Source organism: Triticum aestivum, chromosome 7D, assembly GCF_018294505.1.
Source record: "Triticum aestivum cultivar Chinese Spring chromosome 7D, IWGSC CS RefSeq v2.1, whole genome shotgun sequence".
In the NCBI taxonomy this organism is placed as follows: Eukaryota; Viridiplantae; Streptophyta; class Magnoliopsida; order Poales; family Poaceae; genus Triticum; species Triticum aestivum.
The window spans coordinates 200257863-200265782 of record NC_057814.1 but is presented as its reverse complement, the minus strand read 5'-3'; positions in this window follow the sequence as shown (position 1 = coordinate 200265782).

The following is a 7920-nucleotide window of genomic DNA, read 5'->3' as shown; positions in this document are numbered from 1 at the left end:
AGGAGAGCCTTGATCTTATTGATGGTGGGGATCAGAGGTTGACGCTCAGCCTGAGAGAGTTTGTCTGGCAAAGGGTGATTTGGCTCCAGACGCAGGGCACGAAAGCCGGGCAGAGGGCTCTCGTCAGCCGGAGAAGTGTCCTGGCAATAAAACCACGTTTGGTTCCAGTCCTTTGGATGGCTTGGCGGCTCAGCATAAGGAAAGAGGCAATCTCTCCGGCGTTGAATGGAGATTCCACCAAGTTCCAGGCTCGGCCCGTTGGCGCACTCATTCTGGCGGTTTAGATAATATAGCTCTCTAAAGAGCAGCAGGCTAGGCTCTTCTTCAAGATAGACTTCGCAGAATACTTGGAAGTGGATATATTTGACACGGAATTGGGTCCTATGTCTTGCGGCCGCAGATCGAAGAAGTTCAGAACATCCCTAAAGAATTTTGAGCCGGGCGGTGCGAATCCCTGGCTCATGTGATCAGCAAATATCACCACCTCACCATCTCTTGGTTGAGGTCTTTCCTCCAACGGGTCAGGGGCACGATAAGTCATGATTTCCTTCTTGGGCAAGTAACCCGTCTTTACGAAATCAGCTAAAGTGTCGTCGGTGACATTGGATCTCATCCAGTTGCACGTGATGGGTGCCTTGGGAGCTTTGGGAGGCATCGGGTTATCTAAGCCGTTGCAGGTATCGTGAGTAATTCAAGTTGTCTACAGCTTTATCATAAATGAGCCGGAAATTTTACAGCGCGTGGCTTCTTTTAAGCCGGAAATGTGAGCCGCCATAGTTCAGCAGATGCAATTTTTGACTAAGTGTGGTGAAAACAAGTTTCACAAATCGTAGTAATTATTTTGGATCAAACGGTTGGTTAAAAGGAAAAAATTTCTAGACCTAGAACAGACACAGAAAAAGTTCAAGGGTTTGAACAGAGCCTTTATGCAATGAAAGGGGATCTACGTACATTGGGAATGGGCGTGAAACAGCTACCGCAGCAGTTCTATACAGTCTAAAGATCAAGAAAAGGTGGTAATAATGGAATCTATCAAGAGCTCGCGACGAACGGCGACGAACATGGGAAGAACAGCAAGGAACCCTAATGCGGATCTACTTTAGGGAGTGGCAAGGGCTTACGGGTGCTGGAGAGTTGCGGAGGTCGCCGTCGTTTCTCTGGTCACATCAGGTTGATGCAGCGGCCTGAGTCGGTGAAGACGAGGAGACCCGCGGCGGCGGTGGCGGTGGAGCTCGAGCGGCAGTACAGTGGCGAGAGGAGGAAAACGATGGAGGCGACAAGTAACTGGGGCCTCATGGGCCGGGCTATTTAAAAGGTGAGGCTCATAAGTGGGCGCGAGAAACGAGGAGGCCACGGCGTGATTATCTCACCACAAAACGCCTCGATTTTCGGGATGGCCTTTAAAGATAAGATCCGTTGAGGATATGGTGGGATAAAAAATGGACTTAATGGAAGATGACATCATAGCGGGTTACCAGGAATCCAGAAGATGATGTCACGGCGGGTTATAACCTTCGCACGACCATAAGTCAGAAGATCTTTTCTCTCAAAAGAATTGAAGATTGACATGAACCGGTTCAAATCAATCTGGGGCCTAATGTTGAGGATATAACCCTTAGAGTCACCCACCAGGAGGGGCCGGGTTACTCATAATGGTCATCACGCGAAGCCTAGTACCGAGCTTGAAGACGGCGGGTTAGTGATGGGCCTAAGACCCGGAGATGGCTTAAGGCCCGTAGTGGTAAACCGCCGTATGGCGAGACTTGTAGTGTAAGGCAAGAATAGTTGAGAGTCCGAGCCGGGTACTCTTATGAGCCGGCCGGGACTCTGAGAGCGGCTGGGTGTCAACCTCTCTATATAAAGGGACGACCCGGCGGCGGTTTAGGGACGAGTAAGATCTCATCGAGAGCCAGGCATAGCAATCAAGCTCCCTGGTCATCGAAACCATAATCAATACCACCTCAACTGGACGTAGGCTTTTACCTTCACCGTAAGGGGCCGAACCAGTATAACCCCCGTGTTCCTTGTCCCGTTTAACCCCTTTAAGCTTCCTAGCTGCGATGGCTCCACGACTAAGTCCTAGCTCGAGGACATCTGCCGTGACAATTCCACGACACATACCTTTTTCAAGTGGCTTCTCAACTATTGGAAGTGTGATGATTTACTATGGAATTCATTCGTTCATCTTCGTTCGAATGTTTATTGTGAAGACTATATGTTGCAATTTCTATCCGTTGATTCAACTTGTCTATTTGTCTATCAAGATGCTAACGGATGTCACCCTCTTCAGGATGGCTCCGCCACCGCGTCAGAATCCGGATCGCAATGAAGGGAGTCAAGCGAACCCTCCGCCACCACCTCCGCCTCCGGAGGCATGGCAAGCTATCATGGCAGCCACCAACGCCAATGCTCAGATGATTCTGCAACTCTTGCAAGAACGCACCCAAGGACAAGGCAATCAAGGCAATCAAGGTCAAGGCAACAATCAGCCTCACTTCGCTACAGTCAACCAGTTTCTCGCAAATCAGCCCAAGTCTTTCAGCTACTATGCCGAGGCCACGGATGCCGATGATTGGCTCGTGGACATCAACAAGCATTTTGAATGTAGCAATGTCAGGCCTGAGGACTATGTCAAGTTCGCTTCTTTTCAGCTGAAGGACCAAGCTGCTGATTGGTTTCAGCAATACAAAGATTCCAGAGGAGGTCGTGTGATCACTTGGACTGACTTCTGTCGGGATTTCAAAGCGCACCACATTCCACAAAGTGTTGTTGAGAGCAAGCGTGAGGAGTTCCGCAATCTCAAGCAAGGCAACATGTCTGTGTATCAATACAACATTCAGTTTCAGAAACTTGCTCGCTTCGCTAAACAAGACGTTCCTGATGAAAAGAGCATGATCTATCACTTCAGAGGTGGCCTTAGAGAGGATCTGCAGTTAGCTCTCGTTCTTGTTGAGCCTACTCAGTTTGATCAATTCTACAATATGGCACTGAAGCAAGAGGCTGCTCAGCTCAAGTGTGAGGCTTCTAAGAAGAGAGTCAGAGACGCAGTTCAGTCTTCTTCTTCCTCACTTGTGGCAGCTAAGCAACAGAAGTTCTGGTTGCCTCCTCCTCCGTTTCGTCAGCCTTACCAGCAGAAGAACAAAGGTGGCCATGGCTCTTCCAACTCTTCCTACTCTGGCTATCAGAACAAGTCTCAGAATCAAGCTCCAAAGTCCAATGCTCCTTATCATCGTCCACTCTCAGAGGTGACTTGCAACAAGTGTCAGCAGAAAGGTCACTATGCTAACAAATGCTTCAACCAAAGGCGCCTTCCGCCTCCTCCTCCTGTCAGATCTTCCAGCAATGCAGTGGTCAAGCATAATCCAAAGTCTCCTAAGGTGAACATGATGAATGCAGTTCAAGCAGAGGAATCTACTGATGTGATAATGGGTAATCTTCCTGTTAATGATATTCCTGCAAAAGTTCTTTTTGATACGGGTGCATCGCATTCTTTCATTTCTAGACCTTTTGTGGCTATGCATGATCTGGTTACTGAAGTATTGCCGAGTCCTCTGTCTATTGTTTCTCCGGCTCGACAACTGACTTCTCGAGCATTCGTTCGGGATTCCGTAATCAAGATGGGCGACTATAAATTTCTTTCTTCTCCAGTTGTTCTTGGTGACTCGGATATTGATCTAATTCTCGGGATGGACAGGCTTTCTAAACACAAGGCTCAACTTGATTGTGCCCCAGGGAAATTCAATTGACACACTCTTCTGAGGATGTTATCATTTATGCCGCTCGTGATGAAACCATTCGGTTATTTTCTCTCAATGAGAAGGGCGAATTGAATGCCATCTCTCAAATTCCAGTCGTTTGTGAGTACCAAGATGTCTTTCCAGAAGAGCTTCCGGGTATGCCTCCTCACCGGCCAGTTGAGTGCATTATCGATCTTGAGCCAGGCACTGAACCCGTTTGCAAGCGTCCATACAAGCTTGGACCCAACAAGCTGAAGGAATTGAAGAAACAGCTCGATGAACAAGAGCGTCTGGGTTTGATCAGACCGAGTTCTTCTCCATGGGGTTGTGGTGTTCTTTTTGTAAAGAAGAAGGATGGACGGACCGACTTTGTGTCGACTACCGTCCATTGAACAAGAAGACAATCAAGAACAAGTATCCACTTCCCAACATCAATGAGCTATTCGAGCAACTCAAAGGTGCTAAAGTATTTTCCAAGCTTGACCTTCGTATGGGTTATCATCAGATTCACATTCGTGAAGAAGATATTCCCAAGACAGCATTCAGAACAAGCTTTGGTTCTTATGAATATATTGTCGTGTCTTTCGGCCTTGTCAATGCTCCTCCAGTATTCTCCCGGATGATGAATTTCATCTTCAACCCCTATACCAATGAATTTGTCCTGGTGTATCGCGATGATATATTGGTCTTCTCCAAGAATAAGAAGGATCATACCAAACATTTGCGATTGGTGCTCGACAAGCTCGGAGAGTATCAATTCTATGCGAAGTTCTCAAAATGTGAGTTTTGGCTTGATGAAGTTCTTTTCCTTGGTCACATCATCTCTGCCAAGGGCATCTCTGTTGTAACGCCCACGATGCGGCTATATCTCCCATGTGTCGAGGCACGACTTAGAGGCATAACCGCATTGTGGTTTTGTCGCAAGAAGGGTCATCTTCACACAATCCCATGTAATGAACAAGAATGGGATAAAGAGTTGGCTTACAATCGCCACTTCACACAATACATAAATATAATTCATACATCATCCAAAATACACACAAATAGATCGACTATGGTCAAAATCCAGATGAAAATAAGATAACCCCAAATGCTAGATCCCCGATCGTCCCAATTGGGCTCCACTACTGATCATCAGGAAAAGACACATAGTAACGACCACGTTCCTCATCGAACTCCCACTTGAGATCGATCCCATCATCTGCACTGGCATCGTCGGCACCTGCAACTATTTTGGTAGAATCTGTGAGTCACGAGGACTCAGCAATCTCACACCCGCGAGATCAAGACTATTTAAGCTTATAGGAAAGGATGGTGTAAGGAGGTGGAGTTGCAGCAGGCGATAAGCATATAAGGTGGCTAACATACGCAAAAGAGAGCGAGAAGAGAAGCAACGGAACGGTCGTCATCTAGTAATGACCAAGAAGTGATCCTGAACTCCTACTTACGTCATTCATAACTCAAACCGTGTTCACTTCTCGGGCTCCGCCGAGAAGAGACCATCATGGCTACACACACAGTTGATGTATTTTAATTGGGTCAAGTGACAAGTTCTCTACAACCGGACATCAACAAATTCCCATCTGCCTCATAACCGCGGGCACGGCTTTCGAAAGATAATACCCTGCAGGGGTGTCCCAACTTAGCCCATCATAAGCTCTCACGGTCAACGAAGGATAAACCTTCTCCCGGAAAGACCCGATCAGTCTCGGAATCCCGGTTTACAAGACATCTCGACAATGGTAAAACAAGACCAGCAAAGCCACCCGAATGTGCCGACAAATCCCGATAGGAGCTGCACATATCTCGTTCTCAGGGCACACCGGATTGTCCAAGCTTCCGATAGGCCAGACCAGAGTTGCCCCTGGTGGCCACCGGCGACTGACAGGTTGGACCAGTACTCAGAGGAGCACTGGCCCGGGGGTTTAAAATAAAGATGACCTTCGGGCTCTAGAAAACCCGGGGGAAAAAGGCTTAGGTGGCAAATGATAAAACCAAAGTTGGGCCTTGCTGGAGGAGTTTTATTCAAGGCGAACTGTCAAGGGGGTCCCATAAATCACCCAACCGCGTAAGTAACGCAAACTCAAGGAAACATAATCCCGGTACGACAGAAACTAGGGCGGCAAGAGTGGAACAAAACACCAGGCATAAGGCCGGGCCTTCCACCCTTTACCAAATATATAGATGCATTAATTAAATAAAAGATATTGTGATATCCCAAAATATCAATGTTCCGACATGGAACAAACATCAACTTCACCTGCAACTAGCAACACTATAAGAAGGGCTGAGCAAAAGCGGTAACTTAGCCAAACAACGGTTTGCTAAGAGAGGATGGTTAGAGGCTGACATGGTAATATGGGAGGCATGATATAGCAAGTGGTAGGTAGCGCGGCATGGAAATAGAGCGAACAACTAGCAAAGCAAAGATAGAAGTGATTTCGAGGGGTAGTCATCTTGCCTGCAAGGTTCTCAGAGCTTTCGAAAGCTTGATCCTCGTAAGCGTACTCAACAGGTTCCTCGTGCATGAACTCGTCTCCCGGCTCTACCCAAGACAAGAACACAAGCAACGGAACCACAATCAATCACGAGAAATGCAACAAGCAACATGATGCAAAACATGTATGATATGCGAGATATGATATGCGATGCATATGCGTCTCTGGAAGAAAAATGATGAACAAGGCAGTAACTTGGCAAACCAAGCATGCCACTGGAAAGATGAGATGATTTCGGTCGAAATCGATATAAAGATCACCGGAAACGGATGCAAGGTTTGCAAATGGCAAGCAAAACAAGAATGACACGAATATGTGATTAACAGCATGGTAGCACTTAAAATGCAACAAGTAACAATGCTACAGCACTCCAACATAGCAACAAAGCATATGGCAGTATACTATAGGAGATGCTTGACAAAAGATGAACACTGAGCTACGGCTAGATCACAACATAACAAGCTCAAACAAGCATGCCAAAAGTCCAAAAGATAACAGGTTCACAGACTTAGTGAAATTACTGGACATGTCTGAAACAGCATCAGGTAGCAATGTTCAGAGCACGAAATCAACATGCTACAGGAACTTAACATAGCAAAGAAAGGCATGGCAGTATTATACTAAATGCATATGACAAAAGTCCCTTACTGACCATAAGCCAAAAAGGACCAGAATATATGATGGCAAGCAGGTAAACATAGCAAGTTTCATTATCAGGTTCCAGACGGCAGAAAACTGAGCATGGCAGAAATAATAATATGAGGCATCTTTGTGAGCTTGATGCACTCACCACAAAGCAATTCATGACAAAACAATCATACCTACAGCAAGATGGCATGTTTATGAAGCTATCCATGGCAAGATCAAGTACATAGCATGTATGGAACAACTACAACAAGCTTGGAAAAATTGAATAACACGTAAACAATCTGCCAGAAATATTTTATAGCGAGAGTAGAGCAAGATTGAGTAATGCTATGGCACTCCATAAATGCAAAAAAGCGCAGGAATGGATCAATTACAACAATAGCAACAAAACATCCTTACTGAACATCTCCAAAATATGCATGGATCTCTCTGTAGCATCAAGTTTACATGGCAACAAAATAACAGCAGACAAAGACTTAGAGAAATCACGAAGTCCCTGAAATCAGAAACATTACGGGGCATACATGGCATACACTAATGGAAAGATGGCATGGCATACAACAAAACACATGTAGAGCTCATGTCCATAAGATGCACAGATTAAATAATACAAAAATAACAAATCTCCAAGTTCTGCTAAGAACCAGCAGACAACAGCAACTAGCACTCTTGCACCAGAGATTTGGGCACCAAGATGAACTCTAATGAACATGGTGCAATGGAACAAAATGAAGAGCATCACAAGACGAACAATTCGATATATTACACACGCGAATGGAGCTATATGCAGAGAGTTATGCCATGATGAACAAGTGCACATGTTGTAAAGTAAAATAACTTGGAGAATTTCAGGGGGGGTCTCGGGTCAACCTTAGGGTTTGACCCAGATCAGATCGAGGCTGAGGGAGCTCGGGCTCGAGGCTCCCGTGGCCGGCGCCGGAGACGGCAGCGGGGACGAGAAGGAGGGACGGCGAGGGGAGGACGCGGCGCGGCGGCGGAGGAGGAGGCGCCGGGCGGCGGGCCCAGGCCGGGTGGCG